The sequence below is a fragment of the Lygodium microphyllum genome, chromosome 30 (assembly GCF_053477565.2).
Source record: "Lygodium microphyllum isolate KBCC chromosome 30, Lygodium_microphyllum_v1.1.10, whole genome shotgun sequence".
NCBI classification, from domain to species: Eukaryota; Viridiplantae; Streptophyta; class Polypodiopsida; order Schizaeales; family Lygodiaceae; genus Lygodium; species Lygodium microphyllum.
The window spans coordinates 84,892,278-84,909,809 of NC_141164.1; positions in this window are offsets into that span (position 1 = coordinate 84,892,278).

The following is a 17,532-nucleotide window of genomic DNA, read 5'->3' on the forward strand; positions in this document are numbered from 1 at the left end:
TGGCACACAAGAAGTTCAAAATTTAGAAATTCAAATTGGTCCATATATTGAAAGAAGAAATTTCTTAGTTGTCCCATTACAGTCTAGCGACATTATTCTAGGAATGCCATGGAGACACCAACATAATCCCAATATAGATTATTCCACACACACAATGAATATTAATTTTCAAGGAAAATCTATTACATTATTTGGTATGCATGCATCTCATATGTTTCCACTGCTTTCGCATACTCAAGCAAAACGTGCACTACGCAAGAATACTAAATCATATCTCATTTGGGTGAATGAATTGCACGCAAAAGAAACTCATATGCACCCTAGACATAAGGAATTTCTTGCATATTTTAAGGACTGTTTTGCAGAAGACCTACCACCAGGTTTACCTCCATCACGTCCAGAAGACCATAAGATTGACCTAATACCTGGCACACAACCACCTTGCAAAGCCCCATATAGGCACAATCAAATAGAGCAAAAAGAAATCCAGACTCAAGTAGAAGAATTACTCAATAGAGGTTTAATTCGACCTAGCAGTTCTCCATTCGGTGCACCTGTGCTCCTAGTCAAGAAAAAGAATAATACTTATCGGATGTGTATTGACTACCGAGCATTAAACAAGATCACTGTAAAGAATAGGTATCCTATACCTAGAGTTGATGACCTTATGGACAAACTGCAAGGATCTTCTATATTTAGTAAAATTGACCTTAAATCTGGATATCATCAGGTGAGGTTAGATAGATCCGACATATTTAAGACTGCATTCAGGACACAGTTTGGCCATTACGAATTCTTAGTTATGCCATTCGGATTAACTAATGCACCTGCCACTTTCAGTAGAATGATGAATCGTATTTTTCTAAAATATCAATATTGTGTGATTGTTTTCTTTGATGATATTTTAGTATTCAGTCAAAGTGAAAAAGAGCATTATGAGCATTTATCATTAGTTTTTCAATTACTGAAAGAAAATCAATTGTTTGCAAATCCTGACAAGAGTGAATTCTTTAAGACAGAAATAGAATATCTAGGTCATATTGTATCAGAAGAAGGAATAAAAGTTGATCCTAAGAAAATTGACGCAATATTGCATTGGCCTATTCCTAAAAATGTACATGAATTACGTTCATTCCTTGGTCTTACTAGTTTCTATAGGAAGTTTGTACGTAATTTTTCATTACTTGCTTTACCACTGACCAAACTTCTTAAGAAAGGCATTGTTTATCAATGGACTGAAAACCAGCAGAAATCCTTTGATTTACTTAAACGTGCATTGACCAATGCCCCTGTCCTACAATTGCCTGACTTTAACCGACCATTCTTTTTAGTTGTGACTGATGCTAGCGGATCAGGAATAGGAGCCGTGCTAATGCAAGACAACCATCCAATAGCATATTCTAGTTCTAAGCTGAAACCCTCTGAGCTCAAATATTCCACTTATGACAAGGAACTCTTAGCAGTTGTACAAGCATTGAAACAATGGAAGCATTATTTAATGGGTTCAGAATTCATGATAAAAACTGACCAGCAAAGCATTAGACATCTACTTAGCCAACCCCAAATTTCTGACCGTCATATCAAATGGGCTTCATTCATTCAAAGTTTCCATCCTATCGTTCAATACCAACCTGGAAAAGAAAATGTAGTTGCTGATGCATTAAGTAGAAGACCTGCAATTCATAACATTTCTATCATATCTTTTGATTCTTTAATTGCTATGAAAGACACATATCACCAGGATATTACTTTTCATTCTGATTGGCAAAAATTAGTTCAAAATAATTTCATTCCTGTTGATTCATTGTCCTATAATGATGGATTCATGTTCTTTGAAAAGAGACTGTGTGTTACTATTCCATTCCGATCTTTTGTTTTAAATGAAATTCATTGTCCCCCATATCAAGGTCATAGAGGTATCATTTCTACATTACGCATGTTAACTGAAGATTTTTATTGGCCGCATATGGATGCAGATGTGTCTAATTTTGTTTCTGAATGTCTGATTTGTCAAAGAATAAAAAGACATCATGGTAAACAATATGGGTTATTAATGCCTTTATCTATTCCATCTAAACCTTGGGAACATATATCTATGGATTTCATTACTGGCTTACCAAATACTAAATCTAACCATGACATGATTTGGACAATTGTAGATAGATTTAGTAAGCAAGCATATTTCATTGCATGTAAGAAAACTTTAACAGCATCACAAGCAGCACAATTATTTTTGAAAACTATTTTTACTAACCATGGATTGCCGAAAGTGATTATTTCAGATAGAGATTCTAGATTTTGTAATAATTTCTGGATTACACTGTTTGCAAATCTAGGCACAAAGATTGATTTCTCATCTGCATTTCATCCAGAAACAAATGGACAAACAGAAGCCACAAATAGCACTATTTTAGATCTTTTACGTGCATACACTATCTCTAAACCTCAGACATGGGATACTCATTTACATTTATTACAGTTTGCATATAATAATACACCACACACATCTACAAAGAAAGCACATTTTGAAGTTATTTATGGACATAGATTATCTACCCCTGTTGCATCTTTGTCTAATAGAATACAAAGTGCCGATGATATTGCTGTTATGCATAACACTATTTTTGATGAAGTAAAGGATATGATTGCTAAAGCCCAACAATCATATACCAAACAAGCCAACAAGAAAAGACAAGCCATGAATTTCAAAGTTGATGATTATGTTTGGCTTAGAATAGAAAAGCGTAGACTGCAAAGTGTAGATAGACATCCAGTTGTCAAATTAGCCCCTAGATTCTACGGACCATTTAGAATCATTCATAAGATTAATGACAATGCATTCAAGTTAGAATTGCCATCTCATTGGAAAATTCATAATACATTTCATATTAGTTTATTGAGACCATTTAGAGGACAATTACCTATCCACCCTGTCTATGAAAACCCACCTTTACTAGAAGAAGAGACTGAAATCCTTGAACCAGAAGCCATCATAGACACTGATTACATGACCACTAGAATTGGCCGAAGGTACTCTAGATATCTCGTGAAATTTAAGAACCATCCTGTAGAAGAAGCACAATGGATGCACGCTAGAGACCTAAATGCTTTCCCCACTCTGTTAGCTCCACATTGAGCTAATAGCAATTGAGGTCAATTGCTATCCCACCCCGGGGGTATGATGCCAGGAGGCATATTCCACGGTGGATTCCGTGAGGTTTTACGGTGGATTCCGTAAACTTAGATGACCGGGGCTCATACGCAAAGAGGATTCTTTGTGCGAGAAGTTGATGGGGACGCCTGTCCTTTTCGGGCGTTTCATTAATTTAGTGTGTACATGGGTGATTCCATAGCGGGTGATTCCGCAAAATGCATATTAAATTAATAAACGTTTATGAGTTTAGAGTGCGCACTCGTAATAAATTAAGGTTAGGATTTATTTCTAACTAGTTGATTTATTTATGTAGCTGAAGACTGCTAGGTATTTACTTTTGTCGGTTTAATTGTGTTATTTTACTAACGATTGTGAATGCTTCAGTTGATGTGTAGAGATAGCAGCAGTGGCGGAGGAAAGCATTGGAGTCTAGCGGGTTTCCGATTTTTCGACTATATTTTGATAGGCGCCACGCCTATATTTTGATTATGTCTATAGAGACATCGATTATTTATTATTATTTTGTATGCGCTTATGCGCCTGGATATGTTATTTTTATTTGGACATTGAGATTGGGCGTGCCAGACTCTTTGGGCACCGTCCATTAGCTTTATTTTCCTATTTTTGGTAGAAAGCAAACTCAAAAGCTAAAAGCTTGTCATATTTTTGTAATTGGGCTATTTTTGAGCAAAAAGATTGAAAATATATATTAAATACATGCTTTGTGAAGCGCTCACACAAGGCATGGGGGAGATTCAACCCAATTTGTCTCTTGTCTCATGTCGTGCTTGCTTTCACATTGGTTTTTGTGCTAAAAAGTAGAGTGCTTTGTTCTTGGGGACCTTTGGGAATTCATTACGTGAGCTACCTGCGTCCGATCTGCGCACCATTTTCTCAAGCTGTAGTAATGACAAGGACAAAGCACAACTGCCAAGGTTCCAATCTCCCCTAGAGTACTTGATCAGCCAACAAATCAAGGATATTTGTGATAGATTTTCAAGAATGTTGACTAAAACTGGCCTGCAAAACAAATGGTAGCTTGCAGTGATTCTTTCTCTTTAGGAGGCAGTTGAAGACTTTGTTATTGACTTTATGAATTATCCTTACATTGTTGTTGCTCATGCTCATAAGATTACCCTAATGAACAAAGATTTTAATATGATTAGCAAAATGAGGTACCGAGGATGATGTTTGCAAGAGAAAAATCGATGTACTTGGACCTGTTAATTAGAAGAAAATGGGTGAGGTGTATAGGCAAATGGTTATCAATGTTTCTTGCACTTCTGAGGAAGAGGACCATCTTAGCATATCTCATGAGAACAAGTCCATGCTAGTTGTAAAAATGATATTTAGTTGTTAGATTCTGTAGTTTATTGTTGCATAAGGTAAGGCATTTTGACTCTAAATTTTTTTAGTATATAGAATGATTGTGCTATTGATTGCAAATAACACACCTTTATTTTTACTATTAGCTTTAGGACATTGATTGCATCTCTTAGCCAATAAATCTATAAAATTATGTGTATTGTTGATCCACTATTATCAATGGAATTTTTTTAAAGATTTGGTTCAAATATAGCAATGTCTTTCAAAGCTTTTGATACCATCACAACTACCATATTTTTTTTCATTACATTGGATACACTCGCTAGAGAAATTATCATCATGAACTCTCTAAGTGGTATCCATGGCCAAGGAAGAATGTGGGTTGAATGGAATATTGCTTGCTTTTGGTTAATTATTTATTTTATTTGATTGTCTATTTTAGTTACATGTTTCCATTTGCAGTGCTGGCAGGCTCGTGACTACCTTCTTGGACACCATATATGAGCATATTGTTTATTCTAAAAAACCATATAACTCTCTCTAACAAGAAGTACCATCACAAAGTCACAAAGCCATACATATACTTGTGGAAAGAGACTGCTTTTCAAATGTTTGCAGGACAATAGATTCAAAGATACTCAAGATAAATGGAGTGAATGTAAGTCTCTTTCATATTGTTGGTTTTTTTAGGGACCCTTTTTTGGTTTAACAACTTGTTACATTTTTTCTTGTAGTGCTGGATAGGGTAATCACACTAATTGATTTTGATTTCCCTCCACAAAGCCACGAAACATGCATAATAAAAGAACCCACAATCTGATCATCATAGATAATGTCTGCGAACACCTTATGAATCACATGGAAGGTTCCACTTAAGCTTTCCATAGGTTGCCATTCCGTACTTGTTGACAGAAATATATATATAACCAAGAATTCATTATTAGTACTTGCTTTAATTTTTTTTAAAATTGTTATCAACTCAAGTCTTACAATGTACTTGCTGTGAAACACGCTCGTTTGGAGGCAAGTGCATATCCTTCGCCATGTAAACATGTTGCAGTTTGATAAACCACCCTTCATGCATAATTTTGAAAGAAATGATACGTCCCTTCCAGTGATGTTTAATATCCTCTCGTTTTTTTCTTTTCACCTTGTGAGAGTCCTTGCAAGAGGGCAGCATGGCAACCTAATCGTTTAAACTAAAGATCTTTGGCTCCCAATTTTCATCAACTCTATGGCTATAGACAATGCAAGAGTTTACTAAAAACACAATATTAGTGAATTTGGGAATCTCCCTATTCCCATTTTTTGAATACTAAAAAGGTGGCACCCGGATAATGTGCCCATAAGTTTCTCAAAACCATATGATGTGACCTATCATTGGAAAGCACTTGTAAAATGAAATCCATTGAGTTATAGAGCACTCGATTTGGAGTTATAATATTCAAGTTATGACAAATCCAAAGATTTGACCATGTGTCCCAAACTTATGGGAAATTCCCATTTTGCCCAACATGGTGTTTAAACAAGAAGAGCGCCTTCTGGTTGCCATACTTAAATTAAATTCGCAAAGAAAGAAGCTCATCGAGAAAGATGAATGAACTAAAAAGTAGAGAAAGAAGCTCACTGAGAAAGGTGAATGAACTAAAAATGAATATTAAGAAGACTAATGAAAATATATTGGGCGCCAAAAAGTTCTCGACTTTCAAAAAAATCATCATTAACTTCACATCAACTTTATTATGTCATTTGTCAAATTTTATAAGTACATAAGGACTTCGGGACTACCAAAATATGTCAGACTTTGGAGATTTTGGCTAAAAAGGAGGAGAGAATCACGAAGTGGACTCTACTATCTCCAAAAAAGAGGAGACAAGAATACCATATTCTTACACACATGGCAAACTCTCTTTGGCCCTTTTCTTAATCCCATGATTAACAAAAGTGCATTTTTTGAAGCGTTTTTGGCCCTAATGTAGAGGCAGGGGTGGTCCATCATCTTGGGAGTGGTAGCCATAGGACTTATCTGGAGGAATTTATAAGTTTTTCTTTTCTTATTCTCTCTTTCTTTTTTTAAATATCACTTGTAATATAGAGGCAGGGGTGGTCCATCATCTTGGGAGTGGTAGCCATAGGACTTATCTAGAGGACTTTGTAAGTTTTTCTTTTGTTATTCTCGCTTTCTTTTTTGCAATATCGCTTGTATTGTCAATCATATTTCAAACAATTGTATTTTGTTTTCTTTGGAGCACTCTATTACAAACTGTGATTCCACCGGGCCTAGAGACTTGCTATGCAAAGCCCAAAAATTCACTCCTCTTTCTTATACATAGTTACTGTTTTTATTAAAATGCATTATGTATGGTGGAGTGATGTATAGTTGTTTTTCTTGCAAACATTGTTCAATGCACCTTTGTGTTGGAATGAGCTTTCAAATGGCGAGGATCTATAGCTCGCACTTAGATTCGTGGAGCGCACATCCTCTTACTTTTTGGTCCAGTGATTTATGCATACATATTCTATGTACTATGTTATTATCATCCTTTGTATATTGCCATGATTCCATGAGTTTTCATCAGTGATCTTGTATTTATTCTATGTATCAGTTTTGTGGGTTTAAGTATATTTTACGCTCATTTTGATGACCATTGCACACTTAAAATGTAATCCATTTGTAGAATATAAATACAACACACAAAATTTTTTTCTCTATATAATCGTCACTATTAGCATCGCAAATTTACTATACATGTCGCTATTGGCATTGCAAACCGTCGCTATTGGTGTCGGTATATGCACCAATTTTGGGATCAATTTTGCGATGCTAATACTAATGCAAATACCGATGCCCATACCGATGGCAATAGCGATGTTTCATGAAGACGCTAATACCAACACGTTTAGCGATGACATGGGAAAAAAAATTTATGAACATTTTCATTGCTTTGAATGTCGGTATGAGGCGTGTATCTTGTAGTGTTTCTTGCTATCCACTCAGTATTCCTACAAATCTTGTATTCTTAGGGAAGATAATCTAGGAAAGTGATAGTGTGATATTGTTCCAATAAAAATGTACAAGGGACCTCATACCATTGTTAATGGGTTAGGGGTGTCATGAAGGTGTTGATACTTCAAGAATTTCCACCATACCCTATACATTATGTATTTGAAAAATTGACTACTTTCTCAACTCAAGATTCTCTATGGTCTCTCTCCAAGTGTAAGGATCACAAAGCATGTGGGAGGTTCACAAAGCATGTTGAGTAAGTAGTTGAATGCATTGCTTCCAAAGTGTGCAAAAGCTAGCATGAAAATATCATTTTAGGCCCATTGTAAGAGGGATAACCTTGTTGGATAGTGGTTTAATGAGAGAATATGTGCTACTAGGAAAGAGGACTATTATAGGACTAGATGTGTGGTTGAGCTTGTATTTAGTGTGAATGTCATTCCGTAACCCATCTCCTAAGATGGTTTATCTTGTTTGATTAATTTTGTTCAAAGTTTTTGGCAATGTTATTGAAACCCTTATGATTCTCCCTTCAATTATTACAATCCTTCCAAGCTCAAGGATGATTCAATGTGAACTAGACAACCAAATAATGAAATGCTTGAAAGGAGATTGTTTTGGTAAGATTCCTTTGTTAATGCAAACATAAAGGTTGGTGTTGTGAACTATCTTTCAAGTCCCTAAAATATTTCTCTTTTAGCCCTCTACATCAAACTTGTAGCCTGTGACAATAGTGAACCAAGATTAAGTAAAATGAGGCCAATATTTTCCTTGATTTAGGGTAGAAAAGCATGCATAATAGTGGTAACAATCTTATTAGTAGTTCCCTACTATCATTTACCCTTGAGTACACTATTCTTAGACTTTATAGATTAGCTCTCTTCTATCTCCTCATTCTTCCATTCTCACAGTCTACTCCAAGTGGTTTCCTCAAAGTGATAGATACCCTCAACTTAAGGACACTCTACATATGCTTCTATTTTAGATACACACAACCATAGGATATGACTTAGGATATATCATATTTATCAAACTCCCCCTCAAGATCAGAATGATCTTACATACATAAGACTCCAAGTGCACTCTTGAAGTACTCAAACTTATCTCTACCTAATGCTTTGGTAAAGATATTAGCAACTTGGTCATTTGTTTTCACATGGACTAAGTCAATCTCTCCATCAATGACTTTTTCTAATGAAGTGATATTGCACTTCTATGTGTTTTTTCCTTGCATGGTAGAAAGGATTTTTTGCCCACATAATGTTGCTAACATTGTCACAATACATAATGACTCCACTATCAATCTCTATCCCCATGTCATATAAGATCAATCTCAGTCATGCCTACTCACATGTTGCCAATGCGATGCCTCTATACTCAACTTTAGTTCTTGATAGAGCAACTGTAGGTTGCTTCTTACTGCTCCAACTTACCATGACTGAACCAAATGAGAATGCATAGTCACTAGTAGATCTTCTATCCATAGAGCTACCTGCCCAGTCTACATTTGAGTATCTAAACAATGTAGGCTTCATCCCTTTTTCAAAAAACAAGCCATAGCCAAATGTCTTCTTCACATACCTAAGAGCTCTTCACACCACGTCCAAATGTGATTTGCATGGTTTTTGCATAAACTCACTTATCAATCCAATAGCATAACTCAAGTTTGGTCCTGTAATGGTCAAGTAGATAAGACTACCAACCATCTTTCTGAACATAGTGACATCCTCAACATAAGGTCCATCATCCATCAACTTAACATTTTGATCCAATGGTGTATCAACCGGTTTGAATCTTGTCATGCCATATTTTTCCAACATCTCCAATGCATATTGCCTTTGTATCAGCCATAGACCATAAAGTGTGTCAATAACCTCAATAACCAAGAAGTATCTCAACAAACCAAGGTCCTTTATATCAAACTCTTTATGTAACCCATGCTTGACTTCAACAATCTCCTTCTCAAGTGTACCTGTAATAATGAGATCATCAACATAGATGACAACAACAACCATACCATCTTCTATATGCCTCACATAAAGTGAATAATCAGCTTTGCTATGCTGAAATCCCATACTACATCAGAATTTGTTGATTTTATCACACCATGCTCTTGGTGATTGCTTCAGTCCATATAAAGCCTTCTTCAAGCTGCATGCATAATGTGGGTATTTTGGATCTATACACTTCCTCTTCTAAGTTGCCATTCAGAAATGCAATTTTCACATCCATTTGATAAAGATTCAAACCATAGATAGAAGCCAAGGCAATCACCAATCTCACTGTCGTCATTTTAGCTATTGGACTGAATGTTTCTTCATAATCCAAACCATAAGTTTGTGCATATCCTTTTGCAACCAACCTTGCTTTATACCTCTCAAGGAACCATCACCTTATAAAACCATTTACATCTAATGGATTTCTTGCCATCAGGTAATTTCACCAAATCCCAAGTCTTTTTTTACCTTAGTGCATCCATCTCTTCATCCATTGCTTTTCTCCACTCTTTGCTCTCTACTGCTTCTTGAAAGCAAGTACGCTCCACATATTGTACATAAGAAACCATGTATGCATAATGCATCTTCATGAACCCATTATAAGTCACTGTATCAATGAGATACCTTACCCTTTCTGACCTTCTCAATTGAGGTCCACTACCATGTGTCTCAACTAATCTAGCATGTGGTGGAACATACTTTCCTGCACTTCTAGTGCCAGGTGTTTTAACTTGCAAAATGCCATACTCATCATCTATAGATTCATCTTTTGAACTTTTAGCCATAGATCTCTTTCGTTTCGCAATTTCTGCACTCCTTTGTGCACTTCTCAACCTACCACTCCATGGATTATAATTGCCACTACTTTCCACATTCTCTTGAGGTCTTGAAGCATCTTCTGTTACAAGTATATATATCATCTCTCACTTGAGTTGGGTCTCACCTATATATACTAACTCTACATCAATATGAATCATTCTTTTGGGAGCATGTCTTGTGTATCTCTCTCGTACTCTCTCTCTCTCTCACAACATGGTATTAGAGCTATGGATGCATAGAAACAACAAGGAAAATAAGTTGTTTCATTGCTTATACTTGATTGAATTCTTTGCACAAGTGATGATTTGATACATGAACTTATTCAAATTAGAAGTATTAGTTAATTTTGTCTTTAAAAACAAATCCAGGTCTGGGTGCGTAGCTCTCATCGTGCTCTCGAATCCTGTCAAAACCTGATGCCAGGAGGCATATTCCACGGTGGATTCCGTAAAATTTTATTACCGGGGCTCATACACAAAGTGGATTCTTTGTGCGAAAAGTCGATGGGGACGCCTATCCTTTTCGGGCGTTTTGTTAATTTAATGTGTAAGTGGGTGATTCCATAGCGGGTGATTCCACAAAATACATATTTAAATTAATAAATGTTTATGAGTTTAGAGTGCGCACTCGTAATAAATTAAGGTTAGGATTGATTTCTAACCAATTTATTTTTTGTAGTTGAAGACTGTTAGGTATTCACTTTTGTCCGTTTAATTGTATTATTTTTCTAACAATTGTGAATGATTTAGTTGATGTGTAGAGCAAACAATGGTGGCATTGGGAAGCATTAGAGGATAGCGTGTATTCAAATTATCATCAATTTTTTATGGGCGCGTATCTTAGGCATGGCGCCCATATTTTGTCACGCTTAATTACTAAAGCGCTTAGTGGCACAAAAGCAAACGCAAAAGCTAAAGGGTGCTATTTTGTAAATTGGGCTATTTCTTGAGCTTGAAGATGAATAATATATAAAAATACATGCTTTGTGGAGCGCTCACACAAGGCATGGGGGGAGATTGCACCCAATTGGTCTCTTGTTCATGTCATGTAAGCTTTCTTCATTGGTTTTTGTGTAAAAGATAGAGTTCTTTTGTTCTTGGGGACCTTCTGACGCTCACTACGCGCGCATATGGTGACTGATCTGTGCACCAGTTGTATTAGAGCGAACCTGAGATCGAGAGCTTCCAATTGCTTACCATCTCACACGAAGATGGAGCTCTTGGAACGATCGAGCTCTATAGTCAGTCTCGTGGCAAACGGTCGATACCAGTGTATTCCTGGCAGTCAAGAATCCCCTAGTGTACACTCAGAACGCGAGGGATCTTCATCAAGTCGTTGATTACAGATAAGAAGTTATCCTCCATAGCTTCAAAGCTTTCAAAGCTTTAAGGATAAGTTATAAGCTTCAAAAAAAGAAGCTTATTAAAAGCTTCATGAATTGTTTTATTCCGCATGCGGCGGCAGTATGAACTGGTCGCCGTCGACGCTGACGAAAAGCTCCTGAGGTCCTTTAAGTCCAAGCTAAGTCATAAAGACTTAAAAATCCAAGTCCTCCAAGTTCCTCAAGTCACTAAGGTCATCAAAGTTATCTTCAACAACTATCATAAAGGCGGTTCATACTCAACAGCACACAAATCAGTCTACTACCCTCTGGAAGCCCCTGTTCACACCTGTGAACTGACAGAAGCAGATTACATCAATTAATCATCTATACGCAGTCTATACACAAAATTACTTTCTTGGAAGACGGTTGTGACAATGAATTCCGCAATCATAAAAGAGAAATACTACAAAAGCTGAAATTATATATATATATATATATATAAGCCTTGTAAACTCGCCTTTAAGCTACGCTCATCCCGCTAACAAGGTTTCAAGTGTGTGAGGTCTTTTGAAATTTTGTAGGATGATTGATCACGATCTTATTGGCTGAAGGTGATTTACCCAAACCAACAATAGAGCAAAAGTTGGATTTGATTATGATGCAACTTCAAGAGGAACGAAGAGCATGACAAGCTTTGCAAGCTCAATTGGCCAATCTGCAAAACGATCTACCACCGACCAATATGGATCGCAACCTGAAGATGTTATATGACGTACCATCGATGCAACACTTAAAGCCCAATCTATTCGGAAAGAAACAAAGATAAGTAAAAGAAACTTTAAATTTTGTACTTTCGATGGATCACGCGATGGAAAGACTGTTCTTGCTTTTATCAGCCAATTTGATGATTACTTCCATGAAGAAACATATGCTGAGAAAGACAAAATTAAATGTGTCACTAACCATTTAGTTGACCGAGCATCCTTATGGTGGACCGTGGTCCGCAAAAGAGTTGATTGTCCCACTACTTGGGAGACTTTCCAAATGAAATTTTTGCAGAATTTCCTTCTTCCTCAATTCCACGAAAAAGCAATCAAGCAATGGGATCTTCTACAACAAAGGGATCGCGAACCTATTTCCCAATACACTGAACGTTTTTGGAATGCCCTATTGCAACTATGTATGCTCGAAGATGTACCTGAAGCAACTCATAAACGCAAGTTTATGTCTGGCCTACTTGGACATTTCTATGCGGAAGTCAATATGTTCAAGCCAACAACCCTTGAAGATGCAATTTCCTTGGCCCATGACATTGAAGACAATATTCGCAAACGAGACAAGTGACCACAACAATTCCCAACTAATGGTAACTTTGGTTCCAAACAATTCAATTGAAATTTTCAAAGATTCAATCAAAGTCATTTTCTTTAATTTTCATTCCGTAAATCTTGGACACGACCACCTACTTTGCCATAAATGTAACGTGTCCCCTAGTATCATCCAGGACACGTCTTAGCAGTCCATCGGAAAGGATGTCTAGAAAACTCCGCCCGACACTCCCATGGAATGTTACGGGTTTTGTGATCTAGGTCTGCCTGTGTTTGCCACGTAGCGGAAGTATCTTGGTCGTTTCCCACTTAGGATCGATCGGAATTAGGGTTTTCTTGTTTGGTCATTAGCTAACAGCAACTAGCGTCAGACCCGAGCGAACTACTTTACGCAGAAATGCCAGGTCCGAAGCGGATTCACGCTACACTTGGTTCAAGTAGAATGGGAAACGAGAGGGATGCAAGGCTCAACCTCTCTGCCATAAGGCATAGTCCCATTCTGTTCCCCTAAAACAACGTAAATCGGGTAAGACGTAAGTCATCACTCTCGTTATTCGTTTTGATGATGATGATCATCCCGCTGTTCTTTGGGATTTTTGAGAAAAGTTCCCGGCTAACCGGGACCACCCAACCGTAGGACGGACCTATGGCCTATCCTCCGCACTTTCCTCAGTTTGTTTTAGTTATGTAATTATCTAACACATTAATTTTGACATGTAACAATCAGCTTCTTTAATTAATCCGTTAAGCACTGGTTTCTTCACGTAATCTTATCACGTGACATAGAAAAACAATATCAAACAAATTCTTTATTATCATTTCATCATTTTATCTTTGAAATACAAGGAGTTCCGCCCGTAGGCTTGTCCATAATCTGCCCGAAGGCTATCCAGTAATCCGCCAGGGATCACTATTCCAAGCTTCCGCCCGTAGACTAGTATGCGGACCTCGAGATCCAATCCCGAGTCACGTTAGCCTCTTGTGCAGGACCCGAAAGGCGAGGGATTTACGGCCAGAGCCCCCCCTGGCACCCAAGCGTCCTCTTGCTCCAAGTAGAGCTCAATGGAAAGACCTCTCGCGGCGGGTTCGGTCCACATTCCTGGCGCGGTCAACAACCCCCTTGGTTAGGGTTAGGCAGGCAGTCGGGGGTAACTGAAGCTGCCTTTCCCTTCAGGCTTTCAACCTGAAGCATTAGATATCTTTTCATCCTTTAGTTCCTTGAGCAAACAATGCTTTCTAAACTGTTACAAGCACAATCAATTCCAGTGGTCGTTTTATTTGGCCAATGGCTAAAGAGCGAATCTTCCTCTCCGAATGCATCCAACACTCAATCGAGGATCAATTTGCGACTTGGCAAGATCCTCAAGGGTTTGTTTGTTAACCCTATATCCTTGGGTTAGGGCCGTACCCTATTAATCCCAACTTAACCAATACCTTAGGTTTTATTAGCAGTAAATATGTTATTCCAATTTACTAATTGGTCTTTAATCCTCATATCTTGGTTACTCTAGCCAAGAAAGGTACTATATCACGACGATTATTCTCTTCTTGCAAGATAAACTTACGTAAGAATCTGCCAATCTTATTCCGAGGAGTTTGGCCATTCCCTTTTGATCAAATCACAAGATCATGCAACATTGCAACTTGTTGCACAAGTGTCGCATCTATTTCATGGGATCTTTTCACCCATCGAAGTAGGGTTTAGGGTGTCTTCTTACCCAACCCATTCCTAATTACACTAGACCAACAACGTTTGGTCCTAGGGGTTCCAACTCAATTCGTGTTTCATCATTTGAACGAGTGATCCTTAGGGTAGAAACCCTAGATCGTTTCTTGCAAGCCCGTCCAATTTTCCCTACATTCCATGAATGTGGGTAGGACCTTTGGGTATGAGGGTTTCGACTTGGCAACAAGTGCGAAACTAGGTCAAGTCCTTAACGTGCTAAACCCTAGTTAGCACTTGGAGTATTTATTGTATCGATTGAACCATCCTATGCGATTACTTTGCGGTTTAAGTGATTTAGGTATTCGAGTTTACTTGTCTTGCGATAAGGACGAACCATTCCTAGAGATGTTTACTTGATCTAAAAGGGGAAAACTAGTTGAATTTTGTCACAATTCACGTAAGCACACGATTCATTGCTTCTACGTACGACTAGATTCACAATCCCTAACTTTTCTTGTTAAGGCCAAAAGGCATGTTAAATTTCGGCATAACTTCCATTGATCCTACTAGGACTTGCATTCACGAATCATGCTCACAATTCTTTTTTTAATCTTTTTAAGATTTCATGCTTAAATGAACCATGCAACCTTTCCCTAACTACATCTCTTGATGAATGAAACTCTTACGTGCGATGAATGTGCAACATGCAATCCTTTCCTAACTACACGTAGTTAAATGAGATTCATGCCAATTGAAGCTAGAGTTAACCTATTTAATGCAGCCCTTAGAATTATTTCCATGATTTGCTATTTCCTACAGGTGATAACGACTTCCTTAATGAATCATTACCAAGAAGATTTATCTAAAAATGTGATATGCCATTAATCTTTCCATGCCTAGTAAAAGGTGTACCTCAATAATTTCAACCTTGTAATGAGGCAACAGTTGTCCTAGGCTCGTCACTTTTGAATGCACAAAAGGAAACTTACTGGTAAGGGCCTAAAAATGCATAGACACTTTATGTTTTTTTCATTCATTCCATTGAACGTACCAATGACCAATTTTCATATCTTGAGCTAATTCTAGTAAATGTTCAAATAGCCAAATCATTTTCCTATTGCATTTAACTTGACTAGTTGAATTTGAACATGCATGAGTGCTTCCTAATCCATGAAGTTATCGTGACTAATTCAATACTTTTGTGTGGAATCCAAATAGATAAAACCTGGACTTGTGGACTCCAGGGAATATCCACATAAATACTAGGAGAAGATCCTCCCGCAGGCGCGCCTTGTGACTTTTTAGGGCCATCGTAGGCATGATTTCGGCTTGTGGTTTGCCTTCGCGGTCTACCAATTTACTCACCTTGGTATGCAACCTTATGATCTTTGCCTTTCTCCATCGTACATAGGAGATTCCTTCGCGGGACTTCAAATGAATGGTGCTTGCGGAAAAGGGGCTTTATGAGCTTCTTAGGAAGAAACCGGGGTGGTGGCTAGGAATGGGTTTACGGATGGCTTGTGGGCTTTGAAGCCTATTTGCGGAAAGGCTCTTACGATGGGTCTTGCGGGAAGGGAGCTTTATAAACTTCTTCTTCTTCTCTTCAAAATCCCGAGGCTAGGAATGGGCTTTGTGGGTGATCGGTGGGAAGGGGCTTATAGGCTTCCCCTTCTTCTCTTCAAAGCCCGGGCTAGGGGGCTTGTGGGTGTTGCAATGGAAAAGGGGTTTACAAGGATCCCGTGGGGGTAAAATGGCCTTTATGGGGAACCCATGGAAAAGGGCCATAAAAATCGGGGTTAATATGGATTTGTGGTGGATCCAATAGGAAGGGGGCTTAGAGAAGCCCCCTTAGAAGCTTCTAAGAAGCTTTTGGGGGGGGTGTGCAAGTCCAACGTGGAAAGAGGGAGGATAATAATGACATGGAAGAGGATGACGACGATTCAGAAGGTCTTGGTGGTGGCATGTGAGCTCAACGATAGCATGCGGCATCAACGGCAGCAGCCCAGCAATTGGCGTAGTGGAAGGCGGGATGGCTTGCACAACAACGGTCAGTTTGCGGCCTCTCCTTCTGTCCGTCAGTGTCTGGCTCTACGGGGGCGGCTTCACTAGCACGACCTTTCCCTTCCCTCTTTCCTCCCACTACTTTAGCGCGGCGTCCTCCCGGTCCTGCAACATGGCCGCACGGCATCGACTTCCAGTCCTCCTCTCCCTTCACAAATACAGCGCATTCTCTCTGCTTCCTTCCTTCACACGACGTAGCACGGCCTCCTCCTTCACGGCAGCCAGCATGTCTTTAAGCTCCTCCTCCCTCATAGCCCTCTCCTCTTCTACGGCCTGTCATTAAATAGTGGAGGGGAGGGGGATCTTCCCTCCCCTGCGTGTCGACACGCATGTCCCCCCCCCTAAATCAAAGCTCCACCAAGGAGCTTAGTTGCTCCTTCTAATTCCCTCCCCCCTCCAGCTCGTCAGTCGGCTGGAGGGATAAGGGGGGGAATTTTAAAAAAAATTCATTTATTCCATTTTCATATTCATTTGAGGCAAGTTCACACGCGTGCTTTTATTAGCGAATCGGGATATTACATTCTCTCCCCCTTGGAGGAATCGAGATGTCCTCATCTCGAGATAAACTGGGGATATTGATGGTTGAGAGAGCTTTCATCTATCCAAGTGGCATCCTCTTCGGGATAATCTTTCCACTGGATGAGACATTCTCTCAAGGTTCTAGATCTCAGTTATCTCTCCCTAACATCTAGGATCCTATCAGGCCTTAGTTCAAGGACTCCTTGACTAGGCATTACAACTTGCTGGTCATCAAGTAAATAGTTAGGATTAGGTATATACTTCTTCAATAGACTGATATGGAATGCATTATGAACCCTTAGGTTCTCAGGGAGTTGCAGTCTATACGCAT